The sequence below is a fragment of the Lucilia sericata genome, unplaced genomic scaffold (assembly GCF_015586225.1).
Source record: "Lucilia sericata isolate MDLA Ls3-8-SP2 unplaced genomic scaffold, ASM1558622v1 Contig000349F_arrow, whole genome shotgun sequence".
In the NCBI taxonomy this organism is placed as follows: Eukaryota; Metazoa; Arthropoda; class Insecta; order Diptera; family Calliphoridae; genus Lucilia; species Lucilia sericata.
The window spans coordinates 338,535-364,297 of NW_023994369.1; the positions used below are offsets into that span (position 1 = coordinate 338,535).

At 28.4% G+C, this 25,763-nt stretch overlaps 1 long non-coding RNA gene across 1 annotated transcript; it reads left to right on the plus strand.

The window, feature by feature from the left end:
• Positions 1–1,445: 1,445 nt before the first annotated feature.
• LOC119603959 lies at positions 1,446–23,604 on the plus strand. Its single transcript, XR_005231449.1, has 2 exons — positions 1,446–1,679; positions 23,475–23,604. It is a non-coding gene; the product is annotated as an uncharacterized LOC119603959 (long non-coding RNA).
• The last annotated feature ends 2,159 nt before the right edge of the window (positions 23,605–25,763 follow it).

The following is a 25,763-nucleotide window of genomic DNA, read 5'->3' on the forward strand; positions in this document are numbered from 1 at the left end:
TAACGGCAGTTGTAGATTAGTAACGCTACTCTGTAATAGAGGGCAGCACCTGCCAGTAAATGTTTAGGTATAAGAAAGGTGACCAGAGGTAGCAAATTATAAATGAAAAATGTATTTTTGTCAAAAGAACAGAAATAGAACAGAACTAGAGCAGAACTAGAACATAGTCTAGTCTATAGTCTAGTCTATAGTCTAGTCTATAGTCTAGTCTATAGTCTAGTCTATAGTCTAGTCTATAGTCTAGTCTATAGTCTAGTCTATAGTCTAGTCTATAGTCTAGTCTATAGTCTAGTCTATAGTCTAGTCTATAGTCTAGTCTATAGTCTAGTCTATAGTCTAGTCTATAGTCTAGTCTATAGTCTAGTCTATAGTCTAGTCTATAGTCTAGTCTATAGTCTAGTCTATAGTCTAGTCTATAGTCTAGTCTATAGTCTAGTCTATAGTCTTGTCTATAGTCTAGTCTATAGTCTAGTCTATAGTCTAGTCTATAGTCTAGTCTATAGTCTAGTCTATAGTCTAGTCTATAGTCTAGTCTATAGTCTAGTCTATAGTCTAGTCTATAGTCTAGTCTATAGTCTAGTCTATAGTCTAGTCTATAGTCTAGTCTATAGTCTAGTCTATAGTCTAGTCTATAGTCTAGTCTAGTCTAGTCTATAGTCTAGTCTATAGTCTAGTCTATAGTCTAGTCTATAGTCTAGTCTATAGTCTAGTCTATAGTCTAGTCTATAGTCTAGTCTATAGTCTAGTCTATAGTCTAGTCTATTCTAGTCTAGTCTATAGTCTAGTCTATAGTCTAGTCTAATAGTCTAGTCTATAGTCTAGTCTAGTCTAGTCTATAGTCTAGTCTATAGTCTAGTCTATAGTCTAGTCTATAGTCTAGTCTATAGTCTAGTCTATAGTCTAGTCTATAGTCTAGTCTATAGTCTAGTCTATAGTCTAGTCTATAGTCTAGTCTATAGTCTAGTCTATAGTCTAGTCTATAGTCTAGTCTATAGTCTAGTCTATAGTAAAAATTTTGGGACATTTTTAAACTTTACATTTGTTTAAGTCCGTTTTTACGTTTTTTAGCCATTCACAATAGTTTCCTTGATTCCCTTTTGAGGACCCATTTGTTTTCCTTAATTAAACAGCTGTTTCCCTAACTCACCACTTATTACTCCAAAAGGAAGACAAAATATAAGAGAAAAGAGTTGAAAACTCTCAGCCACTGTTGCTTCAGTAAGAAAACATGCGCCTAAAACAATACACTTAACTAGCAAACACACACAAACCCTGGCCGGTATGCAATATTTCTTTACTTCTTATATTAATGTGTGTTGCTTTTATAGTGTTTTTACTGGTGTTGTTGTTGTTGCTGTTATTGCTCTTGCTTTTTTTTTTTTGTTAAACATTCGCAGAGACATTGTCATTAGAGAAATTTGTAACACTTTTGTAGTCTACTTTTAGGTGCGTGTTGAAGCATAACGTAAGCGCGTGATGAAAAATATATAAAGGAAAAAAATAATATACAAAAAAAAAAAATAAGGAAAAAAGTGTAGAAAAAAATATATATGAAAGAAAAAATTATGAAAATATTATAAAAGAAATTATAAAATTAAATAGAAAAGAAATTTAATAAAAAAATTTTAAATAAAAATAAATTTTAATAAATAAAAAGCTGCTATACAAAAAGAAAAAAAGTAATTATTTTATTAAATTTTTAAATTTATCTAAGTTTTTAAATTTTTAGTAGTAAAGAAAAAAGAAAAGTTTTTTTTCAGTAAATATTGTGTAATGAAAGTGAAAATCTAGTATTGAGTAAAACGAAACACACAACGTAAAGTTTTTGCTTTTCAAAAAAGAAAAAAAAATTCACTACTTCTTATACACACTCATACAAAAAAAAAGGAATATATCCTACAAACACATTTAACTTTTTTACAAGTTAAAACTTTCAATACAAAAGGAAAATGTTATAAAATGAAAAGAGAAAAAAAGTCAAAAAACCTAAACTTATGCGTGTAGTGGTGAAAATGAGTTTTCTTTTTTAATTTGCTTGAAAACTGTGTGTAAAGAGTGCGTGTTTTAAATAGTGTGCGTAAAAAACTATATATAATATTCATATTTTTTGCTGCCATATAGTATATGAATGTGTCACACTACTTCTACAAATGGATTAAAATAATTCACAACATGTTTCTCATACCACAACCAGGGAAAGAAACCCATCATCTTCACCATAAAACTTGTTCAAAACATAGTCATCTTCTCTATCCTTTGATAAATACTGTTGTTTTAGTGCAAAAAATGGCTTTTAAAATCTTTAAAATAAAGTTATGGATTTTAAATGCAATTTATTCGAAATCGAAAATATTGAACAAATTTAACTTATAAAGGCTACAAATCCGTTGGCAAGTTAGTTCTAGTTTTGTTCTTCTGTCTAGTTCCTGTTCTAGTTCTGTTCTAAGTTCCGTTCTAAGTTCTGTTCTAGTTCTGTTCTTAGTTCTGTTCTAAGTTCTGTTCTAGTTCTGTTCTAGTTCTGTTTCTGTCTTCTAGTTCTGTTCTAGTTCGGTTCTAGTTCTGTTCTAGTTCTGGTTCTAGTTCTGTTCTAGTTCTGTTCTAGTTCTGTTCTAGTTCTGTTCTAGTTCTGGTTCTATTCTGTTCTAGTTCCGTCTAGTTCTGTTCTAGTTCTGTTTCTAGTTCTTTCAGTTCTGTTCTAGTTCTGTTCTAGTTCTGTTTCTAGTTCTGTCTATTCTCTTCTAGTTCTTTCAGTTCGGGTCTAGTTTCTGTTCTAGTTTGTTCTAGTTCTGTTCTAGTTCTGTTCTAGTTCTGTTCTAGCTTTCTAGTTCTCTTTCTAGTTCTGTTCTAGTTCTGTTCTAGTTCTGTTCTAGTTCTGTTCTAGTTCTGTTCTAGTTCTGTTCTAGTTCTGTTCTAGTTCTGTTCTAGTTCTGTTCTAGTTCTGTTCTAGTTCTGTTCTAGTTCTGTTCTAGTTCTGTTCTAGTTCTGTTCTAGTTCTGTTCTAGTTCTGTTCTAGTTCTGTTCTAGTTCTGTTCTAGTTCTGTTCTAGTTCTGTTCTAGTTCTGTTCTAGTTCTGTTCTAGTTTCTGTTCTAGTTCTGTTTCTGTTCTAGTTCTGTTCTAGTTCTGTTCTAGTTCTGTTCTAGTTCTGTTCTAGTTCTGTTCTAGTTCTGTTCTAGTTCTCTGTTCTAGTTCTGTTCTAGTTCTGTTTTTCTGTTCTGTTCTAGTCTGTTTCTAGTTCTGTTCTAGTTCTGTTCTAGTTCTGTTCTAGTTCTGTTCTAGTTCTGTTCTAGTTCTGTTCTAGTTCTGTTCTAGTTTCTGTTCTAGTTCTGTTCTAGTTCTGTTCTAGTTCTGTTCTAGTTCTGTTCTAGTTCTGTTCTAGTTCTGTTCTAGTTCTGTTCTAGTTCTGTTCTAGTTCTGTTTCTAGTTCTGTTCTAGTTCTGTTCTAGTTCTGTTCTAGTTCTGTTCTAGTTCTGTTCTAGTTCTGTTCTAGTTCTGTTCTAGTTCTGTTCTAGTTCTGTTCTAGTTCTGTTCTAGTTCTGTTCTAGTTCTGTTCTAGTTCTGTTCTAGTTCTGTTCTAGTTCTGTTCTAGTCTGTCTAGTTCTGTTCTAGTTCTGTTCTAGTTCTGTTCTAGTTCTGTTCTAGTTCTGTTCTAGTTCTGTTCTAGTTCTGTTCTAGTTCTGTTCTAGTTCTGTTCTAGTTCTGTTCTAGTTCTGTTCTAGTTCTGTTCTAGTTCTGTTCTAGTTCTGTTCTAGTTCTGTTCTAGTTCTGTTCTAGTTCTGTTCTAGTTCTGTTCTAGTTCTGTCTTTCTGTTCTAGTTCTGTTCTAGTTCTGTTCTAGTTCTGTTCTAGTTCTGTTCTAGTTCTGTTCTAGTTCTGTTCTAGTTCTGTTCTAGTTCTGTTCTAGTTCTGTTCTAGTTCTGTTCTAGTTCTGTTCTAGTTTCTGTTCTGTTCTAGTTCTGTTCTAGTTCTGTTCTAGTTCTGTTCTAGTTCTGTTCTAGTTCTGTTCTAGTTCTGTTCTAGTTCTGTTCTAGTTCTGTTCTAGTTTCTGTTCTAGTTCTGTTCTAGTTCTGTTCTAGTTCTGTTCTAGTTCTGTTCTAGTTCTGTTCTAGTTCTGTTCTTCTGTTCTAGTTCTGTTCTAGTTCTGTTCTAGTTCTGTTCTAGTTCTGTTCTAGTTCTGTTCTAGTTCTGTTCTAGTTCTGTTCTAGTTCTGTTCTAGTTCTGTTCTAGTTCTGTTCTAGTTCTGTTTGTTCTAGTTCTGTTCTAGTTCTGTTCTAGTTTGTTCTAGTTCTGTTCTAGTTCTGTTCTAGTTCTGTTCTAGTTCTGTTCTAGTTCTGTTCTAGTTCTGTTCTAGTTCTGTTCTAGTTCTGTTCTAGTTCTGTTCTAGTTCTGTTCTAGTTCTGTTCTAGTTCTGTTCTAGTTCTGTTCTAGTTCTGTTCTAGTTCTGTTCTAGTTCTGTTCTAGTTCTGTTCTAGTTCTGTTCTAGTTCTGTTCTAGTTCTGTTCTAGTTCTGTTCTAGTTCTGTTCTAGTTCTGTTCTAGTTCTGTCTAGTTCTGTTCTAGTTCTGTTCTAGTTCTGTTCTAGTTCTGTTCTAGTTCTGTGTCTAGTTCTGTTCTAGTTCTAGTTCTGTTCTAGTTCTGTTCTAGTTCTCTTGGTACTTTTTTTGCTAAGAAAGTACCATTTGGTTTTCTACCCTTATATTTTTTCCTTAACATTTGACTTTGAGGCCTCTTTTCCTTTATTTTCTTTGTTGCCGTTTGCTTATTTCTCATTGAACCGTGTTTTTTGTTTTCCTTTTTGTCTTGAAAAACAATAATATTTATTTGTTATTGTCTACGTTACTACCCTCCCCTTTAAGTAGCCTGACCCCTGAGCTAATATCGAGTGATTTAGAGAATTTCTATATTTTTTGTTTTCAGCCAATATTAGATTGTTAATTTTGTCTACACATCTCTTTTACTTTAAATGATACTTTATGATAATTTATGAAAAATATTGGAGAAAAAAATAACATTGAAAATAGTAGAAATAAAGGTCATTTTTTGGAAAATGGTGGAAATATGAAGATTTTATTGATTTTGAAAAGAAATGAAAGGAAATTTGCTCTAGATGTTGATAGAAATTGAAATTGGAAAAGTGAAAAAGTTGCTTTTTGAAAGGAACTAAATGTGTTGTAACTTAAATTGTTAAAAAATTAAAAATTTTCAAAGAAAAATTCGGAAAATAACAAAAATTTTAAAAGGTACAAAAAAGTAATAGCAGAAAATTAAGTAAAAATCATTTAAAATGTAAATGCCATAAAGAAGTTTACAACAAGCAAGTTTTAGCAAACTGTTTATTTAAGTTTTAAATAAACAATAAGCTAAGAAATTAGCAATTTAAGCAAATTTTAACAAATTTATAAAAAGTACCCGAAAAAGTACCAAATGGATGAAAATTACTCAAAAATCGTTTAAAACTTAAACTACAACAAGAAATTGTTAATTTAAACGAGTTTTAGCAAATTTATAAAAAGTACCAAAAAAGGTACTTTTTAGAAAAAGTACCAAATCCATGAAAATTACTTAAAAACCATTTTAAACTTTAACTTAATTGATAATTTAAGCAAGTTTTAGGGAATTTATAAAAAGTACCAAAAAAGTACTTTTTAAAAAAAGTACCAAATCGAAGAAAGTTACGTAGAAATCGTGTAAAACTTTAACGCCAACAAGAAATTGATAATTTAAGCTACATTTTAGTACTTTTTATAAGAAAGTACCAAAAAGTTCTTTTCAGAAAAAGTACCACATCGAAGAAAATTGCCTAAAAATCGTTTAAAAACTTTAACGACAACGAGAAATTGATAATTTAAGCAAGTTTTAGGGAATTTATAAAAAGTACTTTTTGAAATAGTACCAAATCGAAGAAAATTACCTAAAAATCATTTAAAACTTAAACGTCAAGAAGAAATTGTTAATTCAAGCAAGTTTTAGCATATTTATAAAAAGTACCAAAAAAGTACTTTTTAGAAAAAGTACCAAATTGAAGAAATTTATCTAAAAATCGGTTAAAACTTTAACGCCAACGAGAAATTGGTAATTTTAGGAAAATTTAGGGAATTTATAAAATGTACCAAAAAAAGTACTTTTTAGAAAAAGTACCAAATCGAAGAAAATTATCTAAAAATCGGTTAAAACTTTAACGCCAACGAGAAATTGTTAATTTTAGGAAAATTTAGGAAATTTATAAAAAGTAGCAAAAAAAAGTACTTTTTGGAAAAAGTACCAAATCAAAGAAAATTACCTAAAAATCGTTTAAAACTTAAACGCCAACAAGAAATTGTTAATTTAAGCTTATTTTAGCAAATTTATAAAAAGTACCAAAAAAGTACTTTTTAGAAAAAGTACCAAATCGAAGAATTTTACTTAAAACCCTTTTAAAACTTTAACGCCAACGAGAAATTGTCAATTTCAGCAAGTTTTGGGGAATTTATAAAAAGTAACAGAAAAAATACTTTTTAGAAAAAGTACCAAATCGAAGAAAATTATTTAAAAATCGTTTAAATCTTAAACTACAACAAGAAATTGTTAATTTAAGCAAGTTTTAGTTAATTTATAAAATGTACCAAAAAAAGTACTTTTTGGTTTTAACATGAAATATAACTATCTAACGTAAAACTTATTTATCAACCCCTTCTTTGTAATGAATTTATTGACAGTTTAACATTTAAACCTGCAGCTGGGACCATATTGTCTAAGAGCAAGCATAAGGGGGGCAGGGTGAGGTCCCTTGTCAACTTGTAATTTTATTAACATTTCTTTCTAGGCTTTTCCTTTCTACTATGTCCAAGTGCCCTGCCTGCCAGCCTATGTCTATGCTAAACATTTTATTATATAATTTCTTGTGTTTTTATATTAAATTGTAAGTCTTGTATTAAATACATTACTTCTAAGGCTTCCAGCACATACATTTCTACACAAAGTCGTATTTTCATTAACCATTAGAAGAAGAAAACATTTTATAGATAACGCAATTTCGGTTTTTGCAAAAACAACAATGTGGACTAGAACAAAAACAAAACAGGTGTCAATTTAAATTAAGGTCTCGGTTTTTTTTTTCTTCTATTTTTTTTTGCTAATTAGCGTAATTAAATTGATAACTTTTTCATACAGACTAAACTGAAAATAAAGCAAGCAAATGAAAGGAAATAAAATTACACTCTATGGCTATGGTCTGAACAACAAAGGATGTTGTAATTAGCACTCACTCTACCTGTGTCCCTTTCTCCTTTACTAACACATAAATCCATTAATAAACCCTTAAAAATAAACAAAATACAAATAAACTTTTTTTGTTTTAGTTTGTAATCATAATTTTATGATAAATTATATTCCAGTTTTGTTTTCGTAACTTCATATTTTCGCCTTAGGGTTTCCGTTAAAACAATTTCCGGTTTCCGGTTTTGGGCTTAATATTGTAAAAACTTTGAAAGTCATTAAGGGAAGTAACAGAGATTTGCAAAACTTAAACTTAAACACTTAAAATTATAAGTTTCCTGTCTACAAGGGGAAAGTCGATGAAATTGTATGAAAAAAGTAGTAGAAAAAGTCCTTTTTTGGTTTAAAAAAAAAATTCCCAAAAAGTAAGAAATATTAATATTTTAGGTAATTAAAACATTTGTATACCAAAAAGTAGGAAAATTTGTTAGAATAAAAATAGTAGTAGAAAAAACTACTTTTTGGAAAATGGACAAAAATTACCAAAAATAATGAAAAACTATTTAAAACCCACATTAAACTAAAAATCTGCATACATCTACATATTTTTCCACATTTTAGTAAATTTTAAAAAGGTAGTATAAAAAGTACTTTTAACAAAAAAGGACAAAAATTACAAAAAATAATGAAAAACTATTTAAAACCCTTATAAAAGTAAAAATCTACACAAATCTACATTTTTTCACATTTTTGTAGATTTTAAAAAGGTAGTAAAAATAGTACTTTTTACAAAAATTGGGAAAAATCATACAAAATTACTTACCAGATATTATTAGCAAAGTATCTAATACATTTTTAACAAAAAAGTGTACAAATTCCTTAAAATAAAAATAATAGTAGAAAAAGTACTTTTTAAAAAACAGTAGAAAATTTCTGCAAAAATACCCAAAATACTAATTAAAACCTCTATTAAAGTAAAAATCTACATACATTTACATATTTTTTCACATTTTATTAAATTTTAAAAATGTAGTAGAAAAAGTACTTTTTGAAAAAAAGGACAAAAATTACAAAAAATAATGAAAAACTATTTAAAACCCATATAAAAGCAAAAATTTACATAAATCTACATTTTTTTCACATTTTAGTAAATTTTAAAAAGGTAGTAGAAAAAGTACTTCTTAAAAAATGACAAAAATTGGGAAATTCACACAAAATTACTTACCAGATATTATTAGCAGAGTTTCTAATACATTTTTAACAAAAAAGTGTACAACTTCCTTAAAATAAAAATAGTAGTAGAAAAAGTACTTTTTGAAAAAAGTAGAAAATTTATGCAAAATTACCCAAAAACTATTTAAAACCCACATAATAGCAAAAATCTACATATTTTTTCACATTTTAGTAAATTTTAAAAAGGTAGTAGACAAAGTACTTTTTTAAAAATGTACCAAATGTCGGAATAATATCAAAAAATTCTTTTAAATGTAAAGTAGTATTATAAAATTTACGATTTGACAAATTTTTGGGTTTTCTAAAATAGTAGTAGAAAAAGTACTTTTTGCAAAAAGGGATATTTGAAGTAAATTTTGATGAAAAATATTTTCAAAAATAAGAAACTTAGGAAAGACGAAGTTTTTTAAAGGAAATTACACAAATTTTATTAAAATAAAAAAGGTAGTAGAAAAAGTACTTTTTTAAAAAAGTACTAAATCCCAGGAAATTGTTTAAAATTAGTATAAAATGAAAGAAATAACAATTCAACAGAGTTTTGGAAATTTTAAAATAGTAGTAGAAAAAGTACTTTTTGAAAAAAGTACCAAATTCCAGAAAACTGTTTAAAATTAGTATAAAACAAAAAAATTAACAATTTCGCTTAGTTTTGGAAAATTTTAAAATAGTAGTAGAATAAGTACTTTTTACAATTAACAACTATTTGCAAGAAATTTTAAGTTAATTAAAGTTCTATACATTTTTATTCAAATTCCCTTAGTATTCCATATTAATTATGACCTAATTTAAGCCTTATAACTCCCCAAAAACGTAAGCAAAAGCCATTTAATGAAAATATAAGAAATTCTCTGGTGTAGCAGAGAAACAAAAAAAAAAGAATTAAAATTATTCTCATAAACTGCCTCAACATGACATTTGTTGAAACATGCAGCGAGTACATTTTTTTTGTTGTTTAAAAATTTTTGGCAATTTTTGTTTTTCTTTTCTTCTGAGTTTCCACTTCAGTTGTATTCAGTTCATTTAATATTAGCCCAACAAAAATCCCTGGAAACGTTTTTTTTACACAGACACCATTACAGTTGTAAGTAATATTTAAAATGTTTTTTTTTTTTCCACAATTATTTTTTAAAAAATGATCTCGCTTTCCTGCCGCCTCACGTTAAAACAGTTCAAAATTTAACTTTAAGAAGATTTAACCTGAAAAGTAATGCTTGTGTTATACAAGAATTTAATAATAGTCCAAGGAGACTTTTCATACTTTTGATTTGTTTAACTTTTTTTTAGTTCCTTTTGTTTAAGATTTCTTTCCAACAAAAAAAACAAAAGAAACAGAAAAAATGTAATAATATTTTTGATGGCATTTGCAAGTCGGCGAAGTCAGAGTTAAAAGTAGAGCAAGCGAATAAGGTTGCTTTAAAAGGTATTGTTGACAGCTCTACTGAAGAGATGTCAGAAATGAAAGAAAATTAAAAATGAAGACAAAGAAAGAAAGTAACATAATTTTGTTGAAATTAAAACAACAGTCGAAAAGTAGGCAGCAGTTAAAGGTAAAAGGAACACAATCAGAAATCTTTAATTGAAAAATTTACTTAAAAAATAATCATTTTTAAAAAAAGTAGAGAAAAACTACTTTTAGAAAGAGACGAGTACAACGAAAACTAACGAAAAATAACGAACGAACAACTACACTAACAAATAACGAACTAACTAACGAAACTACGAACGAACAACGAAACGAACAAAAAACAGAACGAACAACGAACGAACGAAACGAACGAACGAAGAACGAACGAACGAAACGAACGAAGAATAACAGAACGAACGAAGAACGAACGAACGAACGAACGAACGAACGAACGAAAACGAACGAACGAACGAACGAACGAACGAACGAACGAACGAACGAAACGAACGAACGAACGAACAACGAAAGAACGAACGAACGAACGAACGAACGAAACGAACGAACGAACGAACGAACGAACGAACGAACGAACGAACGAACGAACGAACGAACGAACGAACGAACGAAAACGAACGAACGAACAAACGAACGAAAGAACGAACGAACGAACGAACGAACGAACGAACGAACGAACGAAGAACGAACGAACGAACGAACGACAAACGAACGAACGAACGAACGACGAACGAACGAACGAACGAACGAACGAACGAACGAACGAACGAACGAACGAACGAACGAACGAAACGAACGAACGAACGAACGAACGAACGAAACGAACGAACGAACGAACGAACGAACGAAAACGAACGAAACGAACAACGAACGAACGAACGAACGAACGAACGAACGAACGAAACGAACGAACGAACGAACGAACGAACGAACGAAACGAACGACGAACGAACGAACGAACGAACGAAGAACGAACGAACGAACGAAAGAACGAACGAACGAACGAACGAACGAACGAACGAACGAACGAACGAACGAACGAACGAACGAACGAAACGAACGAACGAACGAACGAACGAACGAACGAACGAAACGAACGAACGAAAACGAACGAACGAACGAACGAACGAACGAACGAACGAACGAACGAAGAACGAAACGAACGAACGAACGAACGAACGAACGAACGAACGAACGAACGAACGAACGAACGAACGAACGAACGAAAGAACGAACGAACGAACGAACGAAAACGAACGAACGAACGAACGAAACGAACAAAAAACGAACGAACGAACGAACGAACGAACGAACGAACGAAACGAGAACGAACGAACGAACGAACGAACGAACGAACGAACGAACGAACGAACGAACGAACGAACGAACGAACGAAGAACGAACGAACGAACGAACGAACAAGAACGAACGAACGAACGAAACGAACGAACGAAACGAACGAACGAACGAACGAACGAACGAACGAACGAACGAACGAACGAACAACGAACGAACGAACGAACGAACGAACGAACGAACGAACACGAACGAACAAAACGAACGAACGAACGAACGAAAGACAAACGAACGAACGAACGAACGAACGAACGAACGAACTAAGAACGAACGAACGAAACGAACGAACGAACGAACGAACAACGAACTAAAAAAAAACTAACTAACTACTAACGAACTAAACGAACGAACGAACGAACGAACGAACTAAAACGAACTAACGAACGAAAACTAACTAACGAACGAACTAACGAACTAACTAACGAACTAACTAACTAACTAACTAACTAACTAACTAACTAACTAACTAACTAACTAACTAACTAACGAACTAACTAAACTAACGAACTAACTAACTAACTAACTAACTAACTAATAACTAACTAACTAACTAACTAACTAACTAACTAACTAACTAAGTAACTCAACTACCTAAATAACTAACTAACTACACTAACCTAACTAACTAACTAAACTAACTAACTAACTAAACTCACTAACTAACTACTAACTAACTAACTAACAACTAAACTAACTAACTAACTAATAACTAATAACTAACTCCCCTTTTTACATAAAGTAGTTACGACACTACTATTTTTTTAAAGCACTTGCTAAAATTAGGTTTTTTTGTTTAAAAAATCGTTAAAATTTATGTTAAAACTAAAACACTTGCCAATGCACCTACATTTACATAAAGTATAGAAATTCACTACTGTTTTAAAAGGTATTAAAACCGGTACATTAAAAACATTGTTAAAATAGGTTTTAGTTTAAAAAATCTTAAAAAATTTAGGGTATTAAAATAAAAAACCATTTACCAAAAAACTAAACTACTTTTTACAAAAGTTACTAACAAATACTACTTTTGTAAGAAATCGCTAAAAATAGTATTTTTGTTTATGTTAAAAAGCAAAAAAAGGCTAAACATACTACATTTTACATAAAGTAGTAGAAATACTACTTGTTTAAAAAGGTAGTAAAAAGTACTTTTTTTAAAAGAATTGCTAAAAATAGGTTTTTTGTTTAAAAAATCTCTAAAATTTTTGTTACAAATTAAAAATTTCCCATAACTACTATTTTTTAGAAAAAGTACTAAAAATACTACTTTTTTAAAAAATGGCTAAAAATATTTTTTTTGTTTAGAAAATCTTAAAAATTTATGTTAAAAAGAAAAAAAAAATTGCTAAAAATGCTACATTTTACATAAATTAGTAGAAATACTACTTTTTTAAAAAGGTAGTAAGAAGTACATTTAAAAAAAAAAATTGCTTAAAATAGGGTTTTTATTTAAAAATCTTAAAAATTAATGTTAAAAATAAAAGATGTGCCCAAAATACTACATTTTACAAAAAGTACTAAAAATACTACTGTTTTAAATATTGCTAAAATACGTTTTTTGTTAGGAAAATTATATAAATTTATGTTAAAAATAAAAAATTGGTAAAAATATTACTTTTTACTACTTTTTTTAAAAAATTGCTAAAAATGAGTTTCTGTTAGAAAAATAGTTTACATTTTAAGTTAAAAATAAAAATGTATGTCAAAAATAAAAAATACTACTTTTTACAAAAAGTAGTAGAAATACTACTTTTTTAAAAATTGCTAAAAATAAGATTTTTGTTTAAGGAAGCATGTGCATTGAGGTGAAATATAAAAAATATGCCAAAAATACTACTTTTTTATAAAAAGTACTATAAATACTACTATTTTAAAGACTGCTGAAAATAAGTTTTTTGTTGAAAAAATCATAAAATTTTATATCAAATTTAATTTTCTTCGAAATCTACGTTTTTGTTTGGACAATTTTGTGTATTGTTGTAAATTTTTTAACATTTTTACTTATTTTCCCTGTGGCTTTTAGATGTTTTTAAAGTTGTTTCTCTTGTCTTAATTTAAATATAAAATATTTAAATATTTTGTTTTGTAAAGAAACAAACGAACTGTAGTAACAAGAAAAACTTTACAAAATAAGGCCACAAGTAATAAAGTAAAAAAATCTTTAAAAAATTTAATTTTCTTTAAACAAAATGAACAAAAAAAGTAACAAAAATATATTTTCATATAAAGTGAAGAACTTTTATGATTAATTCCGGTTTTTAATAGCTACAACAAGCAACCAAACGAACACAAACGAACTGTAGGCAAATACTTTTCACAATATCTTTTAACTACCAAACAACTTACTATATGCTAGATATTTTTATTTACATATCTACCTAAAAGTATGCACTAGTTTGTTGGCTGCTCTCTACCTTTCACTCTCTTACCTTAAAACTAAATAATTTACTGTTATTTTTATACAAGTTTGAAAATGTGTATGAGTACTTTTTGTTGTTTTTGTTTTTCATGTTTGTTTATATTGGTGTCGTAGTAGTTTTTTTTTCGCTCTTTCTCTCCTGTAAAAACACAATATTATTGTATGTTGTAACAAAAAGTTTACCTTGTCATGTGGCATTGGGTACAACAGTCATATAAACCAACATACATGTACACGACTGCCTTCAAAGTTAAATGACAATTCAACATGAATTAAAGTTAAAGGTAAAAACTATACTACAACTGGGGCAATATATCAGTGTAAAAAAGTTACAGAAATCCCTAGAAAATTGCTTGAACAAAGTTCAAAATATACTACTTTTTTCAAAAAATAGTATCAAAACTACTACTTTTTTCAAATTTTTTAAAAATATTATGTAGTATTAAAAAAAGTGTCTAAATTTTATAATTTATCTTCATATTTTCTTTTAATAATTTCTCCCCCCTGAAAACCTTGAAAATTTCCCTGTTTTCTTGAAAAATGTCTTTGAACTTTTACACACACATACAATTTTTTTTTTTTGACAATTTCAAAACTCACAGCCGAAATCAAAAGCACGGAAACGGAAAAATATGTATGTCCTTCAAAAAAACACTACAAAGCTTACTAGGTAGCTAACAAAAATATAACAAGAAAATACCTTAAACAGACAATTGTTTCCCCATCCCCCCCGAACTTTGCCCACAATTTCTTCGAGCAACAATATACTTGCTGGTTATTGTTTTTTGTCAACACTTTCCTACAACTAGCGTACACGGACGGCTTGTATACTCATTTGTTACTTTTGTGCAATAAATATTTAAAGAGAACTCAACGGAAGTGGCTATAAGGAAAAATGAACAAAAGCCTAGCGGATTGTCTGTTGTCATATGTGCTGTTAAAGTACGCCAAAACACTTAAGCTGGGAGTAGTATATAAAATTGTACAGTATTGTCATTACTTTTTTTGTTGCTGCTATAATATGCTGTTTCTTTGCATACTTTCCCAGTCAGTTTAACCACGAACAACGGCTCCATCACTACTATAACAGGGATGGAAAAGTGTAAACTTTTAACTCAACTTATACTAAAACAAGTAAGAGTGTTATATTCGGCTATGCCGAATCTTATATACCCACCATCAAACCTCGTTTGACTCGAATGAAACTTACTTATGTCGAATTCCGTTAAAGGATTTTCCGAAGGGGACCTTATAGGGGGGTAGGGTCAATTATGGGTCGATCCTCATAAAATTTGGTAGACAGAATTTGGTTCGTATTAATTTGTGTCGAATTTCATCGCTACACTCGTATTTTTAAACCATTAGTGAGCGTTGCAGTCATTTTCTGAAGGGGACCTTATATGGGGGGTAGGGCCAATCGTGGACCGATTCTCATAAAATTTTTTAGATAGATTTTGACTCGTATGAAACTTACTTATGTCGAATTTCACTATATACTAGTATTTTTAAGCCAGTAATGAGCGTTAAAGTCATTTTCTGAAGGGGACCTTATATGGGGGGTAGGGTCAATTATGGACCGATCCTCATAAAATTTTGCATAGTGATTTTGGATCATAAGAAACTTACTTAGGTCGAATTTCATCGCTATATTCGTATTTTTAAACAAGTTATGGCTGTTAAAGCTGCTTTTCGAGGGGCCACTTGTATGGGGGCTATCCGAAAAAGTGGACTGATATTGCCCATTTTCAATACCAAACAAACCTTACCTATAAGAAATATTTATGTGAAATTTCAACCCTCTAGCTCTTTCCCTTCGGGCTCTATCGTGCTTTCAACAGACAGACAGACGGACGGACGGACAGACATGGCTAGATCGTCTTAGAATTTAATGAGGACCCAGACTATACATACTTTTGTGGGTCTATGACCAATATTTCGATGTGTTACAAACGGAATGACAAAATCAATATACCCCCCATCTTTTTTGAAGGTGGGTATAAAGACTAGATAATAAGCTAGATTACAAATTAAACTATAGACTAGACTATATTGATTATAGATTATACTATAGACTAGACTATAGACTAGACTATAGACTAGACTATAGACTAGACTATAGACTAGACTATAGACTAGACTATAGACTAGACTATAGACTAGACTATAGACTAGACTATAGACTAGACTATAGACTAGACTAGACTATAGACTAGACTATAGACTAGACTATAGACTAGACTATATACTAGACTATAGACTAGACTATAGACTAGACTATAGACTAGACTATAGACTAGACTATAGACTAGACTATAGACTAGACTATAGACTAGACTATAGACTAGACTATAGACTAGACTATAGACTAGACTATAGACTAGACTATAGACTAGACTATAGACTAGACTATAGACTAGACTATAGACTAGACTATAGACTAGACTATAGACTAGACTATGGACTAGACTATGGACTAGACTATAGACTAGACTATAGACTAGACTATAGACTAGACTATAGACTAGACTATAGACTAGACTATAGACTAGACAATAGACTAGACTATAGACTAGACTATAGACTAGACTATAGACTAGACTATAGACTAGACTATAGACTAGACTATAGACTAGACTATAGACTAGACTATAGACTAGACTATAGACTAGACTATAGACTAGACTATAGACTAGACTATAGACTAGACTAGACTATAGACTAGACTATAGACTAGACTATTAGACTAGACTATAGACTAGACTATAGACTAGACTATAGACTAGACTATAGACTAGACTATAGACTAGACTATATAGGACTAGACTATAGACTAGACTATAGACTAGACTATAGACTAGACTATAGACTAGACTATAGACTAGACTATAGACTACGACTATAGACTAGACTATAGGACTAGACTATAGACTAGACTATAAGACTAGACTAATAGACTAGACTATAGACTAGACTATAGACTAGACTATAGACTAGACTATAGACTAGACTATAGACTAGACTATAGACTAGACTATAGACTAGACTATAGACTAGACTATAGACTAGACTATAGACTAGACTATAGACTAGACTATAGACTAGACTATAGACTAGACTATAGACTAGACTATAGACTAGACTATAGACTAGACTATAGACTAGACTATAGACTAGACTATAGACTAGACTAAGACTAGACTTAGACTAGACTATAGACTAGACTATAGACTAGATAGACTAGACTATAGACTAGACTATAGACTAGACTATAGACTAGACTATAGACTAGACTATAGACTAGACTATAGACTAGACTATAGACTAGACTATAGACTAGACTATAGACTAGACTATAGACTAGACTATAGACTAGACTATAGACTAGACTATAGACTAGACTATAGACTAGACTATAGACTAGACTATAGACTAGACTATAGACTAGACTATAGACTAGACTAGACTAGACTATAGACTAGACTAGACTAGACTATAGACTAGGCTAGACTATAGACTAGGCTAGACTATAGACTAGACTAGACTATAGACTAGACTAGACTAGACTATAGACTAGACTATAGACTAGACTAGACTATAGACTATAGACTATAGACTATAGACTATAGACTAGACTAGACTATAGACTATAGACTAGACTAGACTAGACTATAGACTAGACTATAGACTAGACTAGACTATAGACTAGACTAGACTATAGACTAGACTAGACTATAGACTAGACTATAGACTAGACTATAGACTAGACTATAGACTAGACTATAGACTAGACTATAGACTAGACTATAGACTAGACTATAGACTAGACTATAGACTAGACTATAGACTAGAATAGACTAGACTATATAGACTAGACTAGATAGACTAGACTATAGACTAGACTATAGACTATAGACTAGAGACTAGACTATAGACTAGACTATAGACTAGACTATAGACTAGACTATAGACTAGACTATAGACTAGACTATAGACTAGACTATAGACTAGACTATAGACTAGACTATAGACTAGACTATAGACTAGACTATAGACTAGACTATAGACTAGACTATAGACTAGACTATAGATAGACTATAGACTAGACTATAGACTAGACTATAGACTAGACTATAGACTAGACTATAGACTAGACTATAGACTAGACTATAGACTAGACTATAGACTAGACTATAGACTAGACTATAGACTAGACTATAGACTAGACTATAGACTAGACTATAGACTAGACTATAGACTAGACTATAGACTAGACTATAGACTAGACTATAGACTAGACTATAGACTAGACTATAGACTAGACTATAGACTAGACTATAGACTAGACTATAGACTAGACTATAGACTAGACTATAGACTAGACTATAGACTAGACTATAGACTAGACTATAGACTAGACTATAGACTAGACTATAGACTAGACTATAGACTAGACTATAGACTAGACTATGGACTAGACCATAGACTAGACTATAGACTAGACTATAGACTAGACTATAGACTATACTATAGACTAGACTATAGACTAGACTATACTAGACTAGACTAGACTATACTAGACTATAGACTAGACTATAGACTAAACTATAAACTAGACTATAGACTACAGATTAGACTATAGACTAGAATATAAACTAGACTATAGACTAGACTGTAAACTAGACTATAAACTACACTATAAACTAGACTATAAACTAGACTATAAACTAGACCATAGACCAGACTATAGACTAGACTAGATATGGACTGGACTATAGACTATACTGAATTGTGCAAGCCTGGTTTATAGACTAGACTAGATTTGGACTGGACTATAGACTATACTGAATTGTCCAAGCCTGTTTTATACAAACGACTTCCAGTTTTTTTTTTTTTTGTTGGTGTCTCAGATCCTCATACATTTATTCTACATAAATAAAAAGCAAAATAAGAGAACAAAGTAAAAACATTTGAATAATTTATATTTCAATCGCAAAACATGGTTGTTTCAGTTTTTTTTTACTCCCTTTATATTAAAATACCGTTATGAGTAGTTGTAGGATTAATGTATATGTATGTGAGAGTATATGATTAAATGCGAACAGGATTACAACTTTACCTTACCAAACTGTATTAGTATGTATGATTATGTAACGGTATGAAATAAATGTTTTTATGAATGAATGAGTGAGTATGTTAAGTAGAAAGTATGAAAATGTTTGTGTTTATAAGGGTAGTAGAAAGTGGGATTGTCTTGAAGGAAACTAAAGGGCCATTGAGGGAAGTTAAAAGTAAAGAGCAATTGCAGTATTTCATAACAGAGATTTCTTTAAGAAGAAACTGACAAATAGTAGTAGATTTACTACTTTTTTTTAAAGTAAACAAAACACGATTAATAGTTAAAATTTAATATAAAGGAAAATAATTAAAAATCTTATTATTAAAATTTTACCTGTTCTAGCTGATGTTAACCTTCATTTCCTCTTTCTTTTTACCGCATAACTTCTTTTTGCGTGCTAATAATTAAATAAACATTTAAACAAACTTACACAACTTGTGTTTGTGAAAAAGAAAACTTGATCCGTCGCTTCTTTGTCCTTAAGTTGAAAGGTAGTAAAGTAAAACTTTTAGCAATTATAACTAAATTAGCCAGAAATAACTATAATAATACAAGAACAAAGAAAAAAATTATAATAAAATTTACATTAAAATAATAAAAAATAATAATATTTACTAAACAGTGAAACAATTTCTAATGAATTTTAATTTATTTCAAAACAACAACTTTTCTTTTTGTTTCGAACACAAATAACACGCAAAAATAGCGAAACAATTAAAATTGGCTAAACAGTCAACTAGGGGAATTAGGAAAAATAATACTAAAATGCTAAAAATTGATTAAGAAATTTGGGCCAACTAAAACTATGAATATATACAAACAAACATGCAGTTATAATAATTAAAAGTTGAATTAGTTAATTATAGGGTGAAAGAAAAGAAGGAAAGTGTTCAAATGTGTTAATAATGATGCTAACTAACTAACTAACTAACTAACTAAACTAACTAACTAACTAACTACTAACTACAACTAACTACTAAACTAACTACTAACTACTAACTAACTACTAACTAACTAACTAACTAACTAACTAACTAACTAACTAACTAACTAACTAACTAACTAACTAACTAACTAACTAACTAACTAACTAACTAACTAACTAACTACCTAACTAACTAACTAACTAACTAACTAACTAACTAACCTAACTAGACTAACTAAACTAACTAACTAACTAACTAACTAACTAACGAACTAACTACTAACTAACTAACTAACTAACTAACTAACTAACTAACTAACTAACTAACTAACGAACTAACTAACTAACTAACTAACTAACTAACTACTAACTAACTACTACTAACTAACTAACTAACTAACTAACTAACTACTAACTAACTAACTAACTAACTAACTAACTAACTAACTAACTAACTAACTAACTAACTAACTAACTAACTAACTAACTAACTAACTAACTAACTACCACTAACTACTAACTAACTAACTAACTACTAACTAACTACCTAACTAACTAACTAACTAACTAACTAACTAACTAACTAACTAACTAACTAACTAACTAACTACTAACTAACTACTAACTAACTAACTAACTAACTAACTAACTAACTAACTAACTAACTAACTAACTAACTAACTAACTAACTAACTAACTAACTACTAACTAACTAACTAACTAACTAACTAACTAACTAACTAACTAACTAACTAACTAACTAACTAACTAACTAACTAACTAACTAACTAACTAACTACTACTAACTAACTAAACTAACTAACTAAACTAACTAACTAACTAACTAACTAACACTAACTAACTACTAACTAACTAACTACCTAACTACTAACTAACTAACTAACTAACTAACTAACTAACTACTAACTAACTAACTAACTAACTAACTAACTAACTAACTAACTAACTAACTAACTAACTAACTACTAACTAACTAACTAACTAACTACTAACTAACTAACTAACTAACTAACTAACACTAACTAACTAACTAACTACTACTAACTAACTAACTAACTAACTAACTACTAAACGAACTACTACTAACTAACTAACTACTACGAACTAACTAACTAACTAACTACCTAACTAACTAACTAACTAACTAACTAACTAACTAACTAACTAACTAACTACTAACTAACTAACTAACTACCTAACTAACTAACTAACTAACTAACTAACTAACTAACTAACTACTAACTAACTAACTAACTAACTAACTAACTAACTAACTACTACTAACTAACTACTACTAACTAACTAACTAACTAACTAACTAACTAACTAACTAACTAACTACTATCTAACTAACTAACTAACCAACTAACTAACTAACTAACTAACTAACTAACTAACTACTAACTACTACTAACTAACTAACTAACTACTAACTACTACTAACTAACTAACTAACTAACTAACTACTAACTAATACTAACTAACTAACTAACTAACTAACTAACTACTAACTAACTAACTAACTAACTAACTAACTAACTAACTAACTAACTAACTCTAACTAACTTACTAACTTACTAACTACACTACTAACTAAACTAACTAACTAACTAACTAACTAACTAACTAACTACTATAACTTAACTAACTAACTAACTAACTAACTAACTACTAACTAACTAACTAACTAACTAACTAACTAACTAACTAACTACTAACTAACTAACTAACTAACTAACTACTAACTAACTAACTAACTAACTAACTACTAACTAACTAACTAACTAACTAACTAACTAACTAACTACTAACTAACTAACTAACTAACTAACTAACTAACTAACTAACTAACTAACTAACTAACTAACTAACTAACTAACTAACTAACTAACTAACTAACTAACTAACTAACTCACTAACTCACTAACTAACTAACTAACTAACTAACTAACTAACTAACTAACTAACTAAATAACTAACTAACTAACTTACTTACTTACTACTTTTAAAAAAAAATTTAAAAATTAAAATTTTTACTCGACATATTTTAACATTTTGCAGAAAATATATGTTTGTATAAAAAAGTAGTAGAAATACTACTATTTTAAAAAGTATTGAATAGGAAAATTTTTAAGTGAAATATTGGTTTTAAATGTAGTCCTAGAACTGATGTGGGAATTTTTTCGTGAAAATTAATGTAATATGTATTACCTTTTCAAAAAAGTAGTAGAAATACTACTTTAAAAAAAAACTCTAAAAATTAGAATTTGTACTCGTAATATGTTTTCTTGTTTCATATTTAAATATTTTGGAGAAAATAAATGATTTAAAAAAAAAGTTGCAGAAATACATACTACTATTTTAAAAAGTATTGAAAATAAGAATTTTGCAGCGAAAAATGTTTTAAAGGAAGTTCTGAAAATGAAGTGGAAATTTTTTCGACAAAATTTTAATAATATTATCTTGTTAAAAAAGTATTAAAAATACTACTTTATTAAAAAAGGAGTAGAAATACTACTTTGGAAAAAAATCTAAAAATATAATTTTTTACTTGAAAAATATTTCCGAGATACAAAATTTAAATTGTTGAGGAAAAAAGGTGAAATTATTAGTAAAAAGACTACTATTTCTAAAGAAGTTAAAATTGAGAATTTTTAAGTGAAAATATGTTTTAAAAACATTTCTGGAAATCTAGTTGTGGAAATGAAATGGACATTTTTGCAAGAAAATTGTCAAATAGTGGTCTTTTTTTCAAAAAGTAGTAAAAATACTACTATTTTAAAAAGTATTGAATATTTGGATGTTGAAACGAAAGATGCTTTAAATATATTTCTGGAAGTAAAATCGAAATTTTTAGAAGAAATTTATTAAATTGGTAGATTTTCCAAAAAAGTAGTAGAAATACTACTTTTTTTAAAACGCTCTAAAAATATAAATTTCTACTTGAAATATGTTTCTATGTAATAAAATTGGCATTTTTGCTAAAAAATATTATTTTTAAAAAAAGTAGTAGAAATAATACTATTTTAAAAAGTGTTTAATATGGGGATATTAAAGCGAAATAGGTTTCAAATATATTTCTGAGAGTGAAATGGAATTTTTTTACAGAAATTTATTAATTTTTAGATTTTTCAAAAAGTAGTAGATATACTACATTTTTAAAAAACTTTTAAAATTTGATCTTTTACTTAAAAATATGTTTTTATAAGTGCTAAAGTTGATGTCATTGTAACAAAAATATAGTTTTTTAAAAAAGTAGTAGAAATACTACTTTTTCAAAAATTCTTAAATATCATAAATTTGCTTTAAAATCATAAAAATTTAAGGTTTTTGCTTAAAACTTATAGTTTTAACTAAAATACTACTTTTTCAAAAAAAGTAGTAAAAATACTACTATTTTCAAAATTGCCAAAAATGAATATTAAACTCAAATTCTAACATTTTTATTGTGTTTTAGTAAAAAAAGGTCATAAATTAACAAGAAATTTGTGTGGACTAGCAATTATATAAAAACACGTGTAACATAAAATATTCAGAAAAAACTAAAACTTTCTATATTTATATGACACAAATAACTAATACAACATTTAACACACAAACAATAATAACACAAAAAATTCTGTTGTAATTTACTAAGAAAACCAACCCTTAGTTGACTTTCGATAAAGGGAATGAATGTTGTGCTGAAAAGTTTAACACAAAACAATTTTATCAACAAAAAATAAAAATAATAACAAAACAACACGCTAAACATTAATTAATCGATTTTCTTTTCGTTTTTTTTTTCTTTACAGTTTTCAGTTTTTGCTGTTTTTTCCCAAATTCCTCTTTAACCAGGCTTTCATAACATAACCAGAGAAAAAAAAATTTACTACATAAAAGGTGTAGAAAAAAAAAAAGAAATACCCCTCCAAAGAAGAAAAGCAAAAAGTAACACAAAAACGTGTGTAAAGTGACAAAAAGAAATCTAACAGGAAGTGAAAAGAAAATATTTTAACCAAAATTCCTGCATAACACAATTTATTGCAAATAAAATCAATATATAAAAAACCTAAAAATTAGAGAAAAATCTGACATCATGTTTATTGCCCAAGAAATGAACCTGCCGCCTGCTCTTTCTCTACAACTACTTAATTAAACATAAATCTCAACATTATTTCCTGCTTTAACTTTATAAGGGTTTTATTTGTTAGACTGGTAAGTGAAAAAATTTGAATAATTTTCATATAAATCAAGTTTATTTGACCTAAAATCTTAATTCGTAGGGGAAAATGCTTAAAACCTTGAAAAATACTGTTTTTGAAAATAGTAGTAGAAATACTACTTTTTTTAAAATACCTAAAAATGATCAATCTTTGTTACAGTTAGTTTCTATTTGAAGTAAAAACATGAAAAATATAAAATTTTCGCAATTTAAAAAAAAGTAGTAAAAATACTACTTTTCTTTAAAAACCCAAAAAATAGCAAAAATAAAGTTTTCTTGTGCTTAAATATTAATTCTTATGGAAAAATGCTTAAAACCTCGAATAATGCTTAGAAATATTGTTTTTAAAAATAGTAGTAGGAAATACTACTGTTTTAAAGTCATACAAATTTTGTATTTTTGCTATTGTTACTCTCTAGTCAGTGTAAAAACTTGAAAAATTAAATAATTATCAAATTTAAAAAGGTAGTAGAAATACTACTATTTTAAAAATCTAAAAAACTTAATGAAAGACAGGTTTTCTTGTTCTTAAAACTAAATTCATGTGGTAACATGTTTACAAGCTTGCAATTTTTTTTAAAATGACTGGTTTTTAAAAATAGTAGTAGAAATACTACTTTTATAAAAATCATAAAAATTATTAATTTTAACTAAAATTACTTATTATTTAAAGCAAAAAAGTGAAAAATTACAAATGTTTTTTTAAAAAAAGTAGTAGAAATACTACTTTTTATAAATCCTAAAAGTTATGAATTTTAGCTAAAATTACTTTTTATTTAAAGTAAAAACATGAAAACATTAAAATTTTAGCAATTTTAATGAAAAATATAAAATTTTAGCAAATTTAAAAAAAGTAGTAGAAATACTACTTTTTCAAAAATCGAAAAAAAAGCAAAAGTCAAGTTTTCTTCAACTATAATCTAAATTCTTATGGAAAGCTAGTTTTCTAAAACATTGAAAATGCTTAAAATTACTAGCTTTTAAAAATAGTAGTAGGAAATACTACTTTTTTTTAAGATATAAAATTGTTGAATTTTTGCTACTGTTTCTTTCTATTCAGTGTAAAAATTTGAAAAAGAAAAAAATTATTAAATTTAAAAAAGTAGTAGAAATACTACTATTTTAAATTTAATATTTAATATATATTTCTACTACTTTTTTCTAAAATTGCATTTGTCACCAGATTTATGCATTTTTCCTTGGGCTATTAAATTTTTGTTGTAAAAGTTAATTTTCAAGCATACCATATCATTTTTAAAAAAGTAGTATTTCTACTACTTTTTTCCAAAAGTGTATTTTGTACCATATTTATGCATTTTCATTAAAATTATTAAAGTTTTGCAATGAAAGTGAATTTTTTTGCATAAAATTCAAAGTTTAAAATAGTACTATTTATACTACTTTTTTACAAAATTGTATTTTTGACCAGATTTATGCTTTTCTTCATTCAGAGTATTTAATTTTTGTGATAAAAGTAAATTTTCAGACATTTAATACCATTTTTTAAAATGTAGTATTTCTACTACTTTTTTCCAAAAGTGCATTTTAGTTCAGATTAATGGTTTTTTCATTAAGAATATTACATTTTTGTGGTAAAAGTAAATTTTCAGGCATTAAATACCTTTTTAAAAATGTAGTATTTCTACTACTTTTTTTTTAAATTATCAAAATCAATTTTTCTTGAAAACTTTAAAGGGTTAGTAAACATACAAAATTTTTATAACAATATTTTTTGCTTACAGCTGTTAACTTTTCTTACCAAATAAATAGTAGTTAGTTTGTTTTTTCTATATTTTTTTCTATAGCATCGATTTTATCAACTTTTTTTCTGTGGTTTTAACAAAACTTTATTCTCTAAAAAAAACCTCAAACTTTACAA